The sequence below is a fragment of the Microcaecilia unicolor genome, chromosome 7 (assembly GCF_901765095.1).
Source record: "Microcaecilia unicolor chromosome 7, aMicUni1.1, whole genome shotgun sequence".
NCBI lineage: Eukaryota > Metazoa > Chordata > Amphibia > Gymnophiona > Siphonopidae > Microcaecilia > Microcaecilia unicolor.
This window is the reverse complement of record NC_044037.1, coordinates 152,539,070-152,561,383: the sequence shown is the minus strand read 5'-3', so window position 1 is coordinate 152,561,383 and position 22,314 is coordinate 152,539,070. Positions and strand designations below refer to the sequence as shown.

At 43.2% G+C, this 22,314-nt stretch overlaps 1 protein-coding gene across 1 annotated transcript in view; it reads right to left on the bottom strand.

Annotated features, from left to right (window-relative positions):
• The window catches only part of IQCA1 (IQ motif containing with AAA domain 1), an 827,164-nt gene that overhangs the window by 712,090 nt on the left and 92,760 nt on the right, over positions 1–22,314 (bottom strand). The window lies entirely within an intron of this gene.

Genomic DNA, 22,314 nt, shown 5'->3' with positions numbered 1-22,314 from the left:
AAGAGTGTGGAAAAAATCAACTAGAGTATTCTGAGAAAATCAATTGGCCATATTGAATTTACAGTAAAGAATACTGCATGTTTTAATATTATTTGTAAATTGATTGCTTCATACACATTCTTTGTACCAATACAACATATAATACAGTTACATACATATATACAGTTTGGGATTTTTTTCTTTTTTGGGGGGGGAGGGGGAGGGGAGAGAGCCTGTTGTTAAACATTAAGTTTACATAAATAGTATGCATTCCAAAAAGCCTGCTGCAAAACAAGCATATCTGGCACCAAAGCAGTAGTCCATCTTTGGGCAATCTCCCGCCTAAATATGGCAATGCAGCACAGCAGAACTTTACTACTGAAGTTGCCATGGAGTCCGGTGGCAAATAAAGAAGAAAAAAACATAGGATCCACATCTATCTGAAAACTGAACATAGAAGTAAATAAACATGTGCATTGACACCATAACTACTGAAGTACAGGACACTCCCACCAAATATGAAAATAGATACCCTCCTATCCATAAACCCTCCAGCAAAGATTAACCCGCATGGGCTGAAATTTAGTGTTGGAGGGAGGTACCAACGATACAGAGTTTTCACACACACACCCTTTACCATGTTAGCTGCTATAGATAAATGCAGGGTATGATAATGGATAGTGTCCCATTCCTTAGCTGAAAACGTCCAACCCAAATCTCTCTCCCACTGACACATGTATGCTACCTAAGGGGTAGCCGGGGTACCTAGCAGATCATAAATATTAGAAATGAGTTTCCAATGTCATGCTCTCCCCTCAAAAGACAACAATTTGGATCCCAACTAGCTGTTTATAGGGTTGCTGAAAAGCGGATGGTGCAAATGGAGATAACAGAAAAACTCAGTTTGGGGAATCCCAAAACACTCCTGAAGAGCCTGGAAGAACCTGAGCTCCTGAGTATAATATAACTGCCCCATATATTGCAAAGCTCCTCCTCTCCCATCCTGCAAAATCGCCTGGTGCCACTGTGGTGCAAAGGTTTGCAAAAGGGAGAGGGGGGCAAACTGACAGTGTTCCTTAGATTCCAACAAACTGTTTCTAACTTTACACCATATCCCAACAGATTGTCAAAGAAAGGGATCAGTGTCAAAGTACCTGCGTTTATGAACATGACCCCCCCACGATATCCTCACCACCCTCCACTACTTAACCTGGTGGGGACCCCCCCCCCCCAAAAAAAAAATGACTACTCAATTCTAACCTATGGTTTTGGTTCTGGTTCACTCCATCGGGGAGCGAACTTGAGTAGCCCAATAATAATACATAAGATCCAGAACACTAAGGCCTCCCTGTATCCTCCTTTTAATTAAGATGGCTCTAGAAACCCATGGTGGCCTCCTCCTCCAAATATAGGAAAAATCTTCCTCTGCATGCCACCACCTATCCAGATCATAAGATAGGTTTCTCAGCAGCTTATCATAGTTCAACTTGTATAAAACAGTATCTAGTTTCTTTAGATCTTTCTGCCGCTTTCGACCTTATTGATCATTCACTGTTACTGGCCTGTCTCCAAGCAAAATAGCCTCCACATCCATGGACCACAGCTAATGAAAACAAACTAAAAATCATGGTGCTTTTTACAGTGGCTGACTCTCCAGCTTACAATCGAAAGTGATCGCCGGCCATCTTCCGACACAAATCGGGAGATGGCCGGCGATTTCTTAAAAGCGGCGAAATCGGTATAATCAAAAGTGGCATTTTTTTACAGCATCGCCGCTTTCCCGTTGCTTCGCCGGCGAAAGTTCAAGGGGGCGTCAGTAGATTAGCGAAGGCGGGACATGGGTGGGCATGGATGTGGCTACCAGATGGCCAGCTTTCGCCGATAATGGAAAAAAAAGCGGCGTTAAGCAGTATTTTGCCGGCTTTACTTGGTCCTTTTATTTTCACGACCAAGCCTCAAAAAGGTGCCCCAACTGACCAGATGACCACTGGAGGGAATGGGGTATGACCTCCCCATACTCCCCTAGTGGTCACCAATCCCCTTCCAAACTAAAAAAATAAAACTAAAAACCTTTTTTGCCAGCCTGTATGCCAGCCTCAAATGCCGTACCCACCTCCATGACAGCAGAATGTGTTGTATCCTCCGACAGCCTTTCCCTGGTTGCGATGTGGCTCTCGGGTGAGTGTGACACCTTTTCTGTTAGGTGCCCTGCACAGTCACATTAGCAATGCATTGTGGTGGGTGTAGGGTACTGGGCTGTACTCCCATGGTACTTTTCCCCCCTGCTAACTGGGTCAGAGTGTGCCCTGTTTTGTTTCCTGTTGTAGTCCATGCGGTAGTGGCCATTTTTGTAAGCCAGTTTTAGTTCCCTTTCCTGTGTTACCCACGTTAGAGAACGTAGTTCTTACCTTGAATGGTGCTGAAAGAGGGCATTGTACACCATTGTGCCAGCTCTGACCTACTGCTAATCTTAGTACCAGGGGACTCTTTGCCAGTGGGGCACAACCTCTGATCTGCAGTTAATTGTGAGTAAACATGGTTATTTCAAGAAAGGACTTTTTCAGAGAGATTAGTCTTCAAGTGTGAACTGGTGTGCCAAAGTTATACAGCAGCAATAAGTCCTAGAGGCTGTATGCAGGTCCCTGGAGCAATTTTAGTGGGTGCAGTACATTTGTGGGTAGTGGGTTTGGGGGGGGGGGGGTTGGGGGGCTCAGCTCCCAAAGTAAGGGAGCTATGCACGTGGGAGCTTTTCTGAAGTCAACCGCAGTGACCCCTAGGGTGCCTGGTTGGTGTCCTGGCATGTCAGGGGGGCCAGTGCACTAAAAATGCTGGCTCCTCCCACGGCCAAATGCCTTGAATTTGGCCGGGGTTTGAGATGGCCGACATAACTTTCCATTATCGCTGAAAAACAAACCTGGCCATCTCAAACCCGGCGAACTCCACGGCATTTGGCCTGGCTAAACCGTATTATCGGAAAAAAAGATGGCCGGCCATCTTTTTCGATAATACGGTTCTGGCCAGCTGTAGCGCCGCCACCAACATAGATCGCCGGCGATCTATTTGGCTGGCAACGTTCAATTATGCCCCTCTCTGTGTCACATGTGGAGTGACAGCTGACATCATAACTCTACAGAGAGACTAATTCCTAAGGAGTTTATCATCCCAAATTTACGGCCTTAATTCCTACTAACATTTTGTATCAAAAGCATTTATTCAGAGCACTCTACCATATAAAATATTGTGCAAGATCATAACTGCAGTACAAAAGAAAATTTAAAAAAAATAAAAGAATACAAAGAGTAGCCCCCTCTAGGACCATCTTACTATCTCTGGTGGTCTAATGGAACGATGCCCCAGTTGCAGTAGTCATTTTCAAAGCAGATCTAGAATGGGCAAAAGTAACTGAGAACAGCTCCAACCCCGACTACACCTGTAGACCATCAGGTATTAAAAGACAGGCTCAGGGGGGCCTACAGGTGGAAGGGAGAAGACATTTGGGGGGCTGGGAGAAGAGGCCACTCCTGTTCAAGGGGAGGGAGGGTGACAAACAGGACAAAGCACAAATTTTTGGCTTCCATCAAAATCACGGTGATTTTCATCAGAAACCAAAAACATGGCCAAAAATTAAAATAACCTTTCAGCTGAAACTGAAACCGGGCAGGAAATGGATTTGGGGCCGGTTTTGGTGCCGTAACCAAAACTGAAACAGAAATTTGGTCGGCCTCTGATGACAATCCATTGGAATTAGCTCTGCATTCTTTAGATTGTAGACCAGAGCTTCTTTTCCACCTCAGAGTCACCAAAACACTTTGAAAATCATCTCAATTATTGTAATAAAACCAGCCTCTAAACAAGCCCTCTCTAACTGGGTTTCTTATTGAATTTCTTTCTGCTATCTCAAAGCAGGTAAACAACTACCAGATTAAATATGTGCATATTTATTTTATTTGTATTTATTTAATGTGATTTGGTATACTGCTATTCAGCAACTATCATGGCGGTCACACAAATAAAACATAACACTGTCAACACATACAATTATCAAATATTAATAACACCCAAACACAATAGCCAATCCAGCTGAGGAAGGAGGAGAGATTTTGCACAATAAAGATCATAACACTTTAAATTGTAGAGATACATGAGGGAGGCGCAGTCAAAAAAGTGTTGGGTAGCTATCAGTATATAGTCATAAGTAAGGAATAGTCTGAAGCAGCCAATTCAGGAAAGGCATGGTGAAATAGCCAGGTTTTAAGAAAGCTTTTACATTTTTTTAAAATGATGATTCCATATGAATATCCGCTGGAAGTTAGTTCAAGAGTACTGGGCCAAACAACAAAAAGATGAGTCTGACAAAAGTTCAAAGAACTTGTGATGGTCATAGGATCAACAATTCAAATAAATAGAGGGTGAGCCCAGCATGAAGAGCTTTGTGTGGTGTGAGCAAAACCTCTGATTGAATTCTAAACTGAATGTGTAGCCAATGTTGCTTGTACAAAAGTGGCATAATATGTTCAAATTGCTTAGCAGTTTAACTGGCATATTTGTATTAATCCAAGTTTCCACTGCAGTCACTTCAATAAATAGAGAGGAAACATCCACAAGCAAGGCATTACAGTAGTCAAGTTGATTGAGAATAAGTATGTGAATCAAAGTTTTCAAAGCAGGAGGTTCTAAGAAGTCTATTAAGGATTCCATACTTTGTTCTATACTTTGTATCATCCATGCGATACTTTGTACCATACTTTGTAAGTCGCACTGAACCTACTTTATGTAATTATGTCATCTCGTTGATAGTTCCCAAACCTGTATTACCTCCGTGATACGTTGTACCACACTTTGTAAGCCGCACTGAACCTGCTATTGAGCGGGAAAGAGCGGGGTATAAATGCCACAAATAAATAAAATAAATAAATAAATAAATAAATCTTATCTTCCAAAGAGCAACAAATGCTTTCTAAGCTACATGAGAGATTTGTGGTTAAAAGAAAGGGTACTATCAATTAACACTCCTAAAGATAAAAGTTGATCTCTAGGGGAGACTGGAGAGAGCATATGGTACCTCGGAGGCTCAGCAAGGGAGTTTTGGCTCCGGAGGAGTGTCCCGGTTGCTGCTGTGCCAATCAGCCCCCCTGACATCATCCTTAGAGCTCACTGGAGAGAACAAAAGCCTGCCTATTACTGTGGCACATGGTCACAGGGGAATGGCCCAAAGGGGTGTGACCAAAGAGGCACAATTCTTTTAAGCCTCTGAGAAGCCTGGAGAATCTCCTAATTGGACATTGTGAGATCATCAGGTACTTTTTTACCATTTATCTCCTTATCTGAAGTGACTCATAATAGTGAAAAAGTAAGGTAAAAGCAAAAGGGCCACACTTGGTTCTCAAAAACTGGTTGGACTTATTGATAACCATTAACAACAAACAGTACTCCTGGTACCTCCTATTATATATATATCCCCTATTAGGATTAAGATGGACTTATTGATAAACATGTGGTACTAGTGCTCTCCCTGGCAGCTTCCTCCTGTATCCCTGTTTCTGGAATCTCACCAAGTTCAAGGTATAGACCCCCACCCCACCCCCACCTAAAACTTCCATGAATCCGGTGGATTTAAGTGATATCCATGTTAATGTCTCTACTCCACAAAGGATCCTACCTCTGTGAGAAATTTCTTCAATAAAGTTACACTGAATATATATTGACTTTCCCCAGTAACTCTGATTATTTTGAATATTTAACAATTCTTTATTTGTTTATTACACCATCACAAAGTTACAAATCTGTAAAAACTCCCTTATCCTCACTGCTGATAAGGGAGTTTTTACAGATTTGTAACTCTGTGATGGTGTAATAAACAAATAAAGAATTGTTAAATATTCAAAATAATCAGTGTTACTGGGGAAAGTCATTACTCCACAAAGGAGAGATTTTTACAATCCTAGAATGTCCATGATGCCACATGCCAATGAGACTTCTAAATCTCTCAAGACAGTAACATGGAATCAGAAAATAACAACGGAGGAAGTTGTTCACCCTAGTAAAGTAACCTTAGCAGATGTCTGGAAGGTTGTTCATGGTCTTGAAGAATTCTTTAGAAATCCAGTATCTCAGTTGAGTGAATATTCTTCTCAAGTAGTGGAATACATTGAAGAAACTGATAATAAAATTCTGAAGTTGGACAGTCTTTTAACAGCTATAGAAACTCAGTGTGAGACATTGCATGTTGTAGAAACTTCAGGAATTAAGGATAGCTTGATCCTACAACTGGAGCAACTGGAGGATATGGAGAATGAAGCTAAAGGAAAAACCTTCATGTATAACATTTTTCGGTTTGTCCTTGCTCTCACATGAAATATTATTTAGACAGTATCTCAGGGAAATTTCAATTATACTAGAATCTGACAAAATTATCATTTCCTTTTGTTACTATTTGCCTAAGAATATCATTCAGGTAAATCAGAAGGAGGGCGAACCTGATGTATTGACCACAATGGAATCTTTTAATTTAACAAATTTTCTGGTATCATCTCTGGACAATATCTCAGAACAAGCAACCCTTGTTGGGATTCCTTTGCTTGTGAAAAAGATAATATTTCCATAATGAAATCATATTAAAAAAAAAAAAAAGATTTCCTTTTTTGTGATTCTAAGTTAGATATTTCTAACAACAATATAGGAAAGTTTTTCTAAGCTAAAACCACAAGTTCTTGCAGTGGGTGCAAGCTTCTTTTTGAAGTTCCGTTGCAATACTTAATTCAATTTCCTGACTCTAATTAAGTTTTCTTTGAACCAACACAATTGGAGCATCTTTTGGTTGATAGAGAAGCTAAATAATTCCCTGATATGTTGTGTTATGTTAGATGAGAGATAGCTAGTTAGTCTTAAAGAGAGACAAAAAATTGTAGGTATTTATAAAATGTGAAAGATGATATGTATATATTGTTTATTGCCTTTCGCATTCTCAGTTCTCTCCCCATTAATGTGGACTTGATTTGTTTTCCTCTTACTACAATAATTTGTATGTAAGATTTATTGAGAAATAAAAAAAAGTAAGGTTTCAAGGTTGGGTTTATTTGATAAACCACTTAGGCTTGATCCCTAATTACTACTACTACTACTACAAATCATTTCTATAGCGCTACCAGTCGTACGCAGCGCTTCACAGTTGAACATGAAGAAAAGATAATCCCTGCTCAAAAGAGCTTACAATCTAAATCAGGACAGACAGACAGACAGGACAAATAAGGGATAAGGGTAGGACAGACAGATAGGACACATAGGGAAAAGGGACTATTGAAGAGAGGAAGACAAGATAAAGGTTATGAGCAGGTGACAGGTTAGGAATTAAAAGCAGGGTCAAACAGGTAGGCCTTTAGCCTGGATTTGAAGGCAGCCAGGGATGGAGCTTGACGTAATGGCTCAGGAAGTCTATTCCTGGCATAAGGTGCGGCGAGATAAAAGGAACGGAGTTTGGAGTTAGCGATGGAGAAGGGTGCAATTAGGAGAGATTTGCCTAGTGAACGGAGTTCCTGGGAAGGAGTGTAGGGAGAGATGAGGGTGGAGAGGTAGTGAGGGGCAGCAGAGTGAATGCACTTATAGGTTAATAAGAGGAGCTTGAACTGTATACGGAAACGGATAGGGAGCCAGTGAAGTGACTTCAGAAGAGGGCTGATATGGGCACAGCGACTTTGGTGAAGTATTAATCGTGCAGCAGAATTTTGAACAGACTGAAGAGGAGAGAGATGGCTGAGTGGAAGACCTGTGAGAAGCAAGTTGCAGTAGTCCAAGCAAGAGGTGATGAGAGTGTGGATGAGGGTTCTGGTAGCGTGCTTAGAACAGAGAGGGCGAATTTTAGAGATATTATAGAGGAAGAACCAACAGGTTTTAGCAATCTGTTGAATATGTGCAGAGAAGGAGAGGGAGGAGTCGAAGATGACCCCAAGGTTACGAGCAGATGAGACAGGAAGAATGAGGGTGTTGTTGACAGAAATAGAGAGTAGGGGAAGAGGATAGGTTGGTTTAGGTGGGAAGATAAGGAGCTCAGTTTTGGACATATTGACCTTCAGATGGCGGTGAGACATCCAGGCAGCAATGTCAGACAGGCAGGCAGATATCTTGACTTGGTCCAAGGGCTCACATGGGTCCAGTGTCCAAGAGCCTGAGACCGTGATAGAATGCAAAGGCCATGAGCTCGGCAAGATCATCCTTCCAGCTGGGCTTCCAGCCCAGGACTTTTGCTCCTGTTTCCCGTGTGAAGTTCGGTTATTATTATTAACATTTGTATAGCGCTACCAGACACACGCAGCGCTGAACACATGACATAGAGAGAGACAGTCCCTGCTCAACAGAGCTTACAAACTTACAGTTTAATTATGGTTTTTGATCCTTTCATGACACTTTATAAGTATCGTGGAACACTTTTGTCTGATCCAGCTTTGAAGAGACTTCCTGAAGCGGCAGCAGAGAGAAAGTGTGTACGAGAGCTTATGATTGCTGAAAACCCAATTTCTGCTATTGACCCTTCTACCCCGCTCTGCGAATACTGCCGCCTATTGGTCTCTTGTCCAGCCCTGCAGAATACTCCGGAAGCTGCCGCTGAAAGAAACCGTCTTGAGAATCCCAAGCTCCAGGCTTACCTGGAGTCCAACCTGAGGGGCGCTTCCAGCCAAGTTGCTCTGGAGTCCATTCAGAGGTCCAGTTCCAGCCAAGCTCTGAGTCCAGTCCAAGTGGCGCTTCCAGTCAAGCCTCTGAGTCCAGTCCGAGTGGCGCTTCCAGTCAAGCCTCGGATTCCTGTCCGAGTGGCGCTTGCAGCCAAGCCTCAGAGTCTGGTCCGAGTGGCGCTTCTAACCGAGCCTCCGAGTCCAGTCCGAGTGGCACTTCCAGTCAAGTCTCTGATTCCAGTCAGAGTGGCACTTCCAGTCAAGCCTCCGATTCCTGTCCAAGTGGCGCTTCTAACCAAGCCTCTGATTCCAGTCCAAGTGGCGCTTCCAGCCAAGCCTCGGAGTCCAGTCCAAGTGGCGCTTCCAGTCAAGCCTCGGATTCCTGTCTGAGTGCCACTTCATGCTGAGTCCACTCCAAGTTCCAGTGCCAGCCAAGATGCTGAGGCCACTCCGAATTCCAGTGCCAGCCAAGATGCTGAGGCCACTCTGTGTTCCAGTTTCAGCCCAAATGCTGAGTGCAGTCTGAGTTCCAGATCAAGCCAAGAGGCTGAGTCTAGACCAAGTCCCAGTTCCAGCCTAGATGCTGAGCCTATGCCTAGTTCCAGTTCCAGCCATGAGGCTAAGTCTAAGCCAAGCTCCAGTTCTGGCCCAGATGCTGAGTCCAAGTCGAGTTCCAGTTCCAGCCAAGATACTGAGTCCAGTCTGAGTTCCAGTGCCAGCCAGGATGCTGAATCTAGGCCAAGTTCCAATTCCAGCCCGGACGCTGAGTGCAGTCCGAGTTCCAGATCCAGCCAAGAGGCTGAGTCCAGACCGAGTCCCAGTTCCAGCCTAGATGCTGAGCCTATGCCGAGTTCCAGTTCCAGCCAAGATGCTGAGTCCAGTCCGAGTTCCAGTGCCAGTCAGGATGCTGAATCTAGGCCGAGTTCCAGTTCCAGCCCGGACGCTGAGTGCAGTCCAAGTTCCAGATCCAGCCTAGATGCTGAGCCTACGCCGAGTTCCAGTTCCAGCCAAGAGGCTAAGTCTAAACCAAGCTCCAGTTCTGGCCCAGATGTTGAATCCAAGCCGAGTTCCAGTTCCAGCCAAGATGCTAAGTCCAGGTCGAGTTCCGAGTCCAGTCAAGATGCTGAGTTCACTCTAAGTTCCAGTCCCAGCCGAGATGCGGGTTCCAGTCCTGACTCCTGTTCAAGCTCCAGCCCAGCTACCCCTGGTCATGTTTTGAAGCTCCTCCGTAGGTTCCACCATTGTTACCCTTGGAGACCTGAATTCCCCGTGGAGGTCGGGAGGGCCTTGAGGGGGAGGTAATGTCACGACAGTGACTATTTTCCTTGGCTGTGCTCACCTTGCCCTCTGGTGGCCAGAACCGGTGGCTGCCATAGACTGTCTTGCTGTCTCCCTACCCATTCCAGACTTTCATTGCAGTCCGGTCCAGATACTCTAGCCCTCCAGACTTGGTTTGAAGTTTGGCAGCTAGCCTCACCCGTAGTTGCCTTGTGATTCCTGCAGTTGAGGTTCAGCTGCTGATGGGCTTTATTAACCACCTGGAAACTTTCTAGTGGGCCTTTGCATCGTCTAAGGTCTGCAGGTCAGTTTGTATGCAGTTTGAATTTCTGCCTTACCTTGCTTTGTTTCTAGTTGGTGTGCCAGTGGCACTTCTGTTTGTTGTCGTCTAAAGTTCTGTTGTGTGTTTTATGTGACCTTGTGGCTGCCTGCTAGCCTTCTAGCTTCCTGCCTTGTTCTGTTGTTTGTCTTCCTTGAGTTCTGCCTCCATCTTGCCCTTTATCTTTTGCTTTGGTTCTTGTCCTGTCTGAGAACCCTGAATCCTTTGTGCTTAGCACTTCAGCCTTGTTCTTGTCTGGGTGCCTGTGGGCACCTTTGTCTTGATTCCAACCCCGTCTGCTTTTGGCTTCCTTTCCCTCCTGTCTGAGAACCCTAATCCTGAACCCTGTTTCAGTCAAGCTTGTTTCTGTATCCTATACTCTGTCTGAGTCTCCTGAATCCAGAAATCCAGAACCCTGTTTTAGTCAAGCTTGTTTAGAGTCCTGTGTCCGATGGGAGAATCCTGTTGGTCCAGTCTGTCTTCAGGCTCAGTCCAGTAAGTCCTGCCAGCCACCTGCACCTGGGGGCTCAACCCCTGGGGAATGGTGGTCAAGCGCAGGTAAAGACCAGCTTCTTTGTCCTGCTTATTCTCTGCTTGTCTACTGCTGTAGTTCTAGGCCTGTGGTTCCAGTTCGGTTGTTCCAGCTTTGTCAGTCTACAGCTTCTCCTGCCTTGCTTGTTACCCAGTCCTGGTTGGGGTCTTGCCTACTGCTGCCACTTGTCGGCAGTGGTCCAAGGGCTCATGTGGGTCCAGTGTCCGAGAGCCTGAGACCATGACAGTATATTAGTCACTAAATATGGATATTTAAACACTGTTGGGCTAATTATTGTAGATTTACCCCTGACGATTGGTATTAAATACATTGTTCTTTGAGATCTACCAGGAAAGTCACTTTTGGGTCAAAGACAGGGGATTTTAAAAATGTATTATCGATTATGCGTAATAATTTTTATTAGTTTTCTAAACTTAAACAGACAAAAACTGTTAAGTAAAATACAGCCATTAGATACATTCTTTCAAACAAGTAATAATATAAATTGGCTTCATCAGACCTCAATATTTAAAGGGGGGTATGAATTAGTGAGATTACTTTAAATTCAAACAATAGTGTTTAAAAGGAAATTATGACACCATTCTCTCATACATTTACGTCTCTAATGTTGTTTTGCTTCTAGGAAGGTCTTAAGCTGTTCAGGTATATAGAACACATATTTTATCTGATTTAACCTTATGACACATTTACAGGGATATGTGAGAAGGAAAGAGCCCCCCAATTCAAGTATTTTAGACCTCATAGAAAGAAAGATTTTTCTCTTTTCTTGAGTAGTCTTAGTCACATCAGGATAAAGCCAAATCTTTTGACCACCAAACATACGGTTAGCCGATTTAAAATAAAGTCTCATTATTGAATTTAAGTCTTGCTGAAAAACAAATGAGACTATCAGCGTCCCTCTTTCAGACACATCATCAAGTGATTGTTCCAAGATGGCTGTAACATTTTGTAGATCAATAGATTTTTCTCCCTCTATTTTTTCATTGTGCTTGGTATATAATAGATCTTGTTCAGTGGAGGAATAACTTCTTGAGAAAACTTTAAGTTTTCTTTCAAAACTCTAATAAACATATCCATTGGGGATACTCCCAAAAGTCTAGGAAAATTTAGTACACGGAGATTCAATCTCCTATTATAATTCTCCACTTGTTCTATCTTTCTTCTTATTTCCAGGTTATCTTTTATTACTGCCACTTTGAATTCTTCTGTTTGTTTTGACTCTCTCTGCAAGGCCTCAATTTTTGTTGAAAAGTCCTGTTTAACCACAACTATAGCGTTCTACACCTCCCGCACTTGTAAATTTAAAGTTTTTACCTCTTCAGATGATTGTCTCAGAGTTTTCTCTATTTCAAGCAGTTTCAGCCAGATCTTACCCAGGCTCACCTCCGTTTCTAGTCCCACAGCTGTTGATGTCTCCGCAGAGCCAGTGGTCTCTTCAGCTTCACTCTTTCCGGGTTCCGAAGGAAACCCCACCAGGCTCGCTGCAGTTGCAGGACACGGAGGGACCATAGAGCTCGGCGGGGGAGAGAGAGATGTTTCCGCTTTCAGCAAGGGAGCCACTTCACTGGCTCCTGCCGCCAAGGAATCCACCCCACTTGACCGAGAGATAGCGGGGAAGAAGTGTTCCAAGCCTATTCTCGCCGACGTGGATGTCCCTGAAGTTAGGGGAACCTCTCGGATCGTCCCTTTACGCTTTGTATGGGGCATAGTTAGAGAAGGAAAAAATTTCGGCAAAGAAGAAGCAGGAGCCCACTTCCTACACAACCGCTCACGGCGCCATCTTGACACCATGTATTATCGATTAAAGCAAGACTGAAAAGCAATTTTTAATATTTTCCATCACAGGTAATTAAATTTGCTGATGACACACAGTTATTCAAAGTTGTTAAATAGCAAGAGGATTAGAGGACCTTACGAGACTGGGAGACTGGGCATCCAAATGGCAGATGACGTTTAATGTGAGCAAGTGCAAAGTGATGCATGTAGGAAAGAGGAACCCAAACTATAGCTACATGATGCAAAATTCCACATTAGGAGTCATCAATCAGGAAAGGGATCTAGGTGTCATCGTTGATAATAAGTTGAAACCCTCTGCTCAGTGTGTGGCAACAGCTAAGAAAGCAAACAGAATGTTAGATATTATTAGGAAAGTAATGGAAAACAAAAATGAAGATGTTATAATGCCTTTGCATTGCTCCATGGTGCAACTGCACCTCAAATACTGTGTGCAATTCTGGTCACCGCATCTCAAAAAAGATATTATGGAATTTAAAAAGGTACAGAGAAGGACGACAAAAATGATAAAGGGGATGGGACGACTTCCCTATAGGAAAGGCTAATAGGGCTCTTCAGTTCTGAGAAAAGATGGCTGAGGGGAGATATGATAGAGGTCTATAAAACAATGAGTGGAGTAGAACAGGTAGACGTGAATTGTTTGCTTATTCTTAAAAAAAGGTTTGGATAGCTTCCTAAAAGAAAAGTCCATAAACCATTATTAAGATGGACCTGGGGAAAATCCACTGCTTAGGATAAGCAGCATAAAATGATAGTGTTGGTCCCTGAAGCATGTTTACCGTCATATGTTTTGGGATCTTTCCAGGTGCTTGTAACCTGGATTAGCCAATGTTGGAACAGGATGCTGGGCTTGATGGACATTTGGTCTGTCCTAGTATGACGTTTATGTTCCTATGTTCTTAACAGGAGTTTTTAGCAGACAGTAAGGGAATGCATACATTATTTGCTCCTCTGCCATTCCCTCAAACAAAAAGAAATGTAAACAAAAATTTAAGAACAGGATAGAGATTTAAATGTTTTGGACAGACTGATGTTGATAGATTGATGTGGCCCAGCAGGAATCCCTGTGCACTGTCCTGCAAAATTTTCTTTTTAATTTTAAATTTTATTGTTCTAGAGGAAGGCTCCAGCCATGCTGGCTTAATTGGGTAAATTTGCTATTTTAGTTGGGATTCTACCAGGTACTTGTGACATGGATTGGCCACTGTTGGAAGCAGGATGCTGAGCTAAATGGACCATCAGTCTGACCCAGTATGGCTATTCTTAAGTTCTTATGTCACCCAGCAGCTGTGACTGCATTTCCCTGCTGTCTACAGAGAGCCCCTGTTACAGGTAAACATCACTATCTAATAATGGAGACTTTTCCAAACTTTTACACAAGAACAAATGTAATGTAATCTAATTTAATCCAGCACTTATTAACCACTAAATTCTCTATAGATATAAAGCAGTATACAAATATACATAATAATAAATTCAAAATACAAATAAAGGTAATATCCAAAATAACTATAAATAACTAAATTTATCAATTCAATTTAGAGATCAAATGTTTGTTGAATGAAATAATGTTTAGCTGTTTTCAAAACAAATCATAATGAGTTTGAGAGCTTAAAGAAAGTTCCAATTTTTTGCAGATTGATAGGAATAAAATTGTTCACAAATTCTCTTAGATATTACACCTTGAATAGATGGATGCAAAAGATTATTATTACTAAATTTAAACCTCAACCAAGAGGAAGAGTGAAAAAGTAGATTATAAACATGACAAGAGTTTTTGCCATATAAAGATTTATAAACAAATCAGGTGATCTTATACATTATCCTAGATCTGATTGGGAGCCAGTGTAGCTCGAGCAGTAAAGAAGTAGCTCTATCATATTTATTGCATCCAAAGGCCAGCTTAGCAGCAGTGCTCTGAGTCTGTCAAGTTGTGTCTTGGAAAGTCCTATATAGATCAAATTACAATAATCTAATTGTGACAGTATAAAAGATTGAATCATGAGCGCATGTTACACTCTGTTACACTTCCCCAGGGGCGTAGCCTGCTTGCGCAGGGTATGGGCATTCGAGGATGCGGCGGCCATCTTGGATGTGGGTTAGGGCGGCCATCTTGGAGATGGGCATCTCAGGTTGTGGCAGCCATCTTCAAGTTGGGCATCTTCCGGAAGGAAGCCCATATTTGGGCGTAGAGCATCTCCTCTGATGGGGGCAGCCATCTTGGAACAGCTGCACATGTTTGAGCCTAATTCCTACACTATTTAAAGCCCTGCCACCAGTCCTTCCATGCTTCAGCTTCTAGTGCTTAGAGGTTGTGGTCTACGTCTGTGTTCTACAGCCGGCTATCTTTGTTCCTGTGATTCCTGTGTACCAGACCCTGGATTGCTGCCTGACTACGCGCTGTGTTGCTGCCTGCCTAGACCTTAGACTGTTTCTCTGACTATTCACTGCGCTGCTGATTCCTGTACTCCTGGATGGTGTCTGCTCTCTCTGCCTGTCGGGTCAGTGGCCGTGCAACCCCACCGGTTCTGGAAGTGCTGATGGCCGCCTACACCTGGGGGCTCAACTCCCGGGGAATGGCGGTCGCTTCCCAGGTGAAGCTAGGGGTTGTCTGGCTGCCTGACCGAGTGCGGTGTCACTCCATCTTCGCGTGCTCAGTCGGGGCACAAGGGCTCACATTCCAAGACATAACAGCACATAATGTTTTTTGAAGAAGTATGACCTAATAGATCTCAATTGCCTTAATTAAAAAGAACACTTTTTTTTACTACATTATGAACTTGAGGTTCGTTTGATAGTATAGAATCAAAAATGATTTACCATTGGTTGCTTATGTGAGATTGATCAATTGGAATAGACACAGAAATAGAGGCCAGAGCTTTACTAAACCATAACATTTTCGTTTTATCTGCATTAAGTTTTAATATATGTTTTGTTGCCCAAAGTCATATTTTAGTAATGCAGATCGAAATATCAGAGTACGTTTGATCAATATTTGCTGCAACAGGAAGCCATATGAAAATATCATCTGCATATGACAGTAAACATGCTTCATGGACCAACACTATCATACTCAACATGCCCATGATAACATTAAATAGCACAAGTGAAAGAGGTGTCCAAAGCTCCAATATTTTCCCCTGCTGCATTACAGAATAACTACAATTACTTAAGAAAACTTCAAACCATGAGGAGACAATATCTGTTATTCCAATCTCAGCAAGCCTAGCAAGTAAAATTGAATGATCCACTATATCAAATGCCCCAGAGATACAAACTGTAGCAGTAAAGATTGAACACTTAAAGATGCCCTTAGTTCACCTAACAGTACAAAAAGCAAAGATTCTATACTATAATTGCTTCTGAACCCAAATTGCGAGTCATGAAGCTACAAAGTAGTAAATTTGTAGCAAATTGCGATGAAGCTACAAAGTAGTAAATTTAAAATGAATCGTAGAAAAGTTTTCTTCACTCAACGTGTAATTAAACTCTGGAACTCATTGCCAGAGAATGTGGTAAAGGCAGTTAACTTAGGAGTTTAAAAAAGGTTTGGGCAGCTTCCTAAAGGAAAAGTCCATAAACCATTATTAAATTGGGGAAAATCCACTATTTCTGGGATAAGCGGCATAAAATGTTTTGTACTTTTGGGGGATTTTGCCAGGTATTTGTGACCTGGATTGGCCACTGTTGGAAACAGAATGCTGGGCTTGATGGACCTTTGGTCTGTACTAGTATGGCAATACTTATGTACTTATGTAAAACCTTTCTAGATAAATGGTCAACTTAATGCCAACAATAGCTGCAACCACTTTTGCAAACAGTGGGATGCTGGCAACAGTTCTGAAACTAACAGGTAAAGACATATCCAAATTATTGTTTTTTGGTATAGATGTCAACATTATATGTCCCAACTCCTTTGGAAAACAACCCAAACACAAAATTAAATTAATTTGAACAGTTATCCAAGAAAAAACATCAGTAGTGGCAAGAAGTAGCACAGTCTAATAGATATGACAGGCAAGAATCTAGTAAACTATCAGGCTTATTTTCGAAAGAGAAGGGTGCCCATCTTCCAACACAAATCAGCAGATAGGCGTCCTTCTCCCAGGGTCGCCCAAATCGGCATAATTGAAAGTCGATTTTGGGCATTCTCAACTGCAGTCCGTCGTGGGGACGACCAAAGTTCACGGGTGCATGCCGGAGGAGTAGCGAAGGAGGGACTGGGGCGTGATTAAGAGATGGGCATCCTCGGCCGATAATGGAAAAAAGAAGAGCGTCCCCGACGAGCACTTGCCCGACTTTACTTGGTCCATTTTTTCTTGCGACCAAGCCATGAAAGGTGCCCGAACTGACCTGTTGACCACCGGAGGGTATCGGGGATGACCTCCCCTTTCTCCCCCAGTGGTCACCAACCCCCTCCCACCCTAAAAAAATTTTTTTTTAACTTTTTGCCAGCCTCAAATGTCATACCCAGCTCCCTGACAGCAGTATGCAGGTCCCTGGAGCAGTTTTAGTGGGTGCAGTGCACTTCAGGCAGGCAGACCCAGGCGCATTTACACTTGTGGTGGTAAATGTGAGCCCTCCAAAACCCACCCGAAACCCACTGTACCCACATGTAGGTGACCCCCTTCACCACTTAGGGCTATGGTAGTGGTGTACAGTTGTGGGGAGGGGGGTTTGGGGGAGGGTTAGGGGGCTCAGCACAAGGTAAGGGAGCTATGTACCTGGGAGAAATTTGTGAAGTCCACTGCAGTGCCCCCTAGGGTGCCCGGTTGGTGTGCTGGCATGCCAGGGGGACCAGTGCACTACGAATTCTGGCTCCTCCCACGACCAAAGGTCTTGCATTTGGTCGTTTTTGAGATGGGCGTCCTCGGTTTCCATTATGGCTGAAAACCGGGGACAACCATCTCTAAGGTCGACCATCTCACCATTTAGGTCGACCATCTGTAAGGTTGACCTAAATGTTGAGATTTGGGTGTCCCCGCCCCTATTATCAAAACGAAAGATGGACATCCTCATGAAAACTTGGGCGCCCTGTTCAATCATGCCCCTCTTTGTTTATGTGAGAATTTCTGAATCAACAAGACAACATCAGTTCCTGAAACCATATCTGGATCAGCATTCATCCGCAGAAATTTGCTCGTTCTTATCATTTAATAAGATATCCTCATTTCTTTCCTCTGAATATTGTTTCACTTCAAGCTTTTTACTGACAGCCGCATATAGAGAGGTAGAGAGGACAGAGAGGGTGACCAGGAGGGTGACAGTGAGCTATGAGGAAGGAGTGAAAAAGAGTGTGGGAGAGAAGAGAAGAAAAGAACAGGAAAGATGGGAAAATGTGAGAAATAAGAGGGGAGGGTTTAGGAAGGGAAAAAGGAGATGAGAAGAGGAGCTAAGGGAAAGGTGAGGAAAGGAAAAATGAGAGGAAGAAGAACTGAGATAAAGGTGAGGAGACGTGGAAAAGAGCAGAAGTGCACAGAGAAAAGGAGTGAGAAGGTGGTATGGAGGAAGGAAGCAAGGATGGAGGGGTGGAAGAGATGCAAAAGAGAGGTGAAAGATGAGGGAATTATGAAGATGTGAAGATGAGTGAATGAGTGGGAAGGCCAGAAACAAAGGGGGCTATGCAAGAGAGCTGAAGAGGAATGAGAGAAAATGGAAAAGTATAGGTAGGATAAGAAAAACAAGAAAACAAAAGAAATTGAACTTATACTATAAGCAAAAGAAAGATGACAACAAGATGGAAAAATCTAAAGTGAATGCCAAGAGAATAAAATGAAAAAAAAAATTAGATTTCAATGGGAAGTAGAAATGTGGAAAAAGATAAAATAAATTAATAGGGAAAAGTAAGAGAAATGAAAATACAACATAATGAAATAATGTTAAAAAGGAAGAAAATAAGAATATATTTATTTTTATTTATTTGTTACATTTGTATCCCACATTTTCCCACCTCTTTGCAGGCTCAATGTGGCTTACGTGGAGGGGCATAATCAAACGAAAACGTCTATCTCCATGGGCGTTTATCTCCGAGAACGGGTCCGTGAAGGGGCGGACCGAACCGTATTTTGGGAAAAAATAGACGTCCATGTTTTATTCGACAATTTGTGAGCTGGGCGTTTTTGTTTTTCAGCGATAATGGAAAATGAAAGCGCCCAGCTCAAAAACGAATAAATCCAAGGCATTTGTTCGTGGGAGGGGCCAGGAGTCGTAGTGCACTGATCCCCCTCACATGCCAGGACACCAACCAGGCACCCTAGGGGGCACTTTTACAAAAAAAACCAAAAAGGTAAAAGAGCTCCCAGGTGCATAGCACCCTTCCATTGGGTGTTGAGCCCCCCAAATCCCCCTCAAAACCCACCACCTACAAGTCTACACCATTACTATAGCGCTAAGGGGTGAAGGGGGGCACCTACATGTGGGTACAGTGGGTTTGGGGGGTGGTGTGGAGGGCTCCCATTTACCAGCACAAGTATAACAGGTGGGGGGGGGGATGGGCCTGGGTCTACCTGCCTGACATCCACTGCACCCCCTAATAACTGCTCCAGTGACCTGCATACTGCTGCCAGGGAGGTGGGTATGACATTTGAGGGTGAACATAAAAAGTTGTGAAACTGCATATTTTTGTGGTGGGAGGGGGTTTGTGACCACTGGGGGAGTCAGGGGAGGTCATCCACGACTCCCTCCAGTGGTCATCTGGTCATTTAGGGCACTTTTTGGGGCCCTATTAGTGGAAAAACAGGGTCCAGGAAAAGTGCCCTAAATTCTCGCTAAAAACGCATATTTTTTTTCCATTATCGGCGAAAGGCGCCTATCTCTGATCGGCCGATAACCACGCCCCAGTTCCGCCTTCACCACGCCTTTGACACGCCCCCATCAACTTTGTCCGCATTTGCGATGGAGTGCAGTTGAAAACGTCCAAATTCGGCTTTCAATTATACCGCTTTATTCGTTTTTGTGAGATAAACGTCTATCTCCCGATTTGGGTCGCAATATAGGCGTTTTTCTTTTTCAATTATAAGCTGGATAGTATCGTAAACGGCATTAGCCAATTCCAATATGAACAGATACAAGGTATGAACAGTTACAGGTAATAGAATGAAGTACATGTATGATAAATACAATTGGAGGAACTTAATTAGGGAAAGGAAGAGCTAGGATATATCCATTACGGTCTTTGGTTACGTTGTGTCGCAGGTGCCAGGTTTTTTATGTTGGGTCGGTGGGGTATACACTTCTGAACAGATATGTTTTTTATGCTTTCCGAAAATTCAGGTAGTCGAGCGTAGTTTTTACTACTTTAGGTAGTGAGTTCCAAAGTTGTGTGCTCAAGTAGGAGAAGCTGGATGCATATGTGGATTTATATTTGAGTCCTTTACTGCTTGGGTAGTGGAGGTTTAGGTATGATCGTGCTAATTTTATAGTATTTCTGATTGGCAGGTCGATGAGGTCTGTCACGTATCCCGGTGCCTCGCCATGAATAATTTTGTGAACTGTCGTGCAGATTTTGAAAGCGATAAGTTCCTTAATTGGAAACCAGTGCAGTTTTTCTCGGAGTGGTTTGGCGCTGTCAAAGCGTGCTTTTCCATATATACAGTGGGGGAAATAAGTATTTGATCCCTTGCTGATTTTGTAAGTTTGCCCACTGACAAAGACATGAGCAGCCCATAATTGAAGGGTAGGTTATTGGTAACAGTGAGAGATAGCACATCACAAATTAAATCCGGAAAATCACATTGTGGAAAGTATATGAATTTATTTGCATTCTGCAGAGGGAAATAAGTATTTAATCCCTCTGGCAAACAAGACCTAATACTTGGTGGCAAAACCCTTGTTGGCAAGCACAGCGGTCAGACGTCTTCTGTAGTTGATGATGAGGTTTGCACACATGTCAGGAGGAATTTGGTCCACTCCTCTTTGCAGATCATCTCTAAATCATTAAGAGTTCTGGGCTGTCGCTTGGCAACTCGCAGCTTCAGCTCCCTCCATAAGTTTTCAATGGGATTAAGGTCTGGTGACTGGCTCGGCCACTCCATGACCCTAATGTGCTTCTTCCTGAGCCACTCCTTTGTTGCCTTGGCTGTATGTTTTGGGTCATTGTCGTGCTGGAAGACCCAGCCACGACCCATTTTTAAGGCCCTGGCGGAGGGAAGGAGGTTGTCACTCAGAATTGTACGGTACATGGCCCCATCCATTCTCCCATTGATGCGGTGAAGTAGTCCTGTGCCCTTAGCAGAGAAACACCCCCAAAACATAACATTTCCACCTCCATGCTTGACAGTGGGGACGGTGTTCTTTGGGTCATAGGCAGCATTTCTCTTCCTCCAAACACGGCGAGTTGAGTTCATGCCAAAGAGCTCAATTTTTGTCTCATCTGACCACAGCACCTTCTCCCAATCACTCTCGGCATCATCCAGGTGTTCACTGGCAAACTTCAGACGGGCCGTCACATGTGCCTTCCGGAGCAGGGGGACCTTGCGGGCACTGCAGGATTGCAATCCGTTATGTCGTAATGTGTTACCAATGGTTTTCGTGGTGACAGTGGTCCCAGCTGCCTTGAGATCATTGACAAGTTCCCCCTTGTAGTTGTAGGCTGATTTCTAACCTTCCTCATGATCAAGGATACCCCACGAGGTGAGATTTTGCGTGGAGCCCCAGATCTTTGTCGATTGACAGTCATTTTGTAGTTCTTCCATTTTCTTACTATGGCACCAACAGTTGTCTCCTTCTCGCCCAGCGTCTTACTGATGGTTTTGTAGCCCATTCCAGCCTTGTGCAGGTGTATGATCTTGTCCCTGACATCCTTAGACAGCTCCTTGCTCTTGGCCATTTTGTAGAGGTTAGAGTCTGACTGATTCACTGAGTCTGTGGACAGGTGTCTTTCATACAGGTGACCATTGCCGACAGCTGTCTGTCATGCAGGTAACGAGTTGATTTGGAGCATCTACCTGGTCTGTAGGGGCCAGATCTCTTACTGGTTGGTGGGGGATCAAATACTTATTTCCCTCTGCAGAATGCAAATAAATTCATATACTTTCCACAATGTGATTTTCCGGATTTAATTTGTGATGTGCTATCTCTCACTGTTACCAATAACCTACCCTTCAATTATGGGCTGCTCATGTCTTTGTCAGTGGGCAAACTTACAAAATCAGCAAGGGATCAAATACTTATTTCCCCCACTGTAAGTCTTGCTGCTGTGTTTTGGGCATTCTGAAGTTTCTTTATAATTTGTTCTTTGCATCCTGCATAGATGCCATTACAGTAATCTGCGTGGCTTTGACTGTACAAGGTTGCGAAATATTTCTCTCGAGAAGAATGGTTATATATAAAATGGTTATATAAAAGAATGGTTATCTATAAAAATGGTTATATAAAAAATTTTAAAAGGTTTAAAAATATTTTATTGCTTCATCCTGCTGCAGCTATAACTAAATAGGTGGAAAGGTTGTGGGAGAAATAAAGTTAATATATGCCAATCTGAGGAGAGAGGAACACCCCCCCTCCAAAAAAAAAAACATAATTAATCTGAGTTTCTAACTTTTGTCTCCTTCTCCAAACAAAGCAGACACACTGAGCTAGATTTTATATATGGCACCTGAAATTCCACCAAAGCGTATTCTATAAGCGGTGCCTAGGTTTAGGCACAGTATATAGAATATACTTAGTTGATATCACAGCATCTAGAACTACGCGTATCCATTTACACCAAAGGAAACGTGCCATAAAAA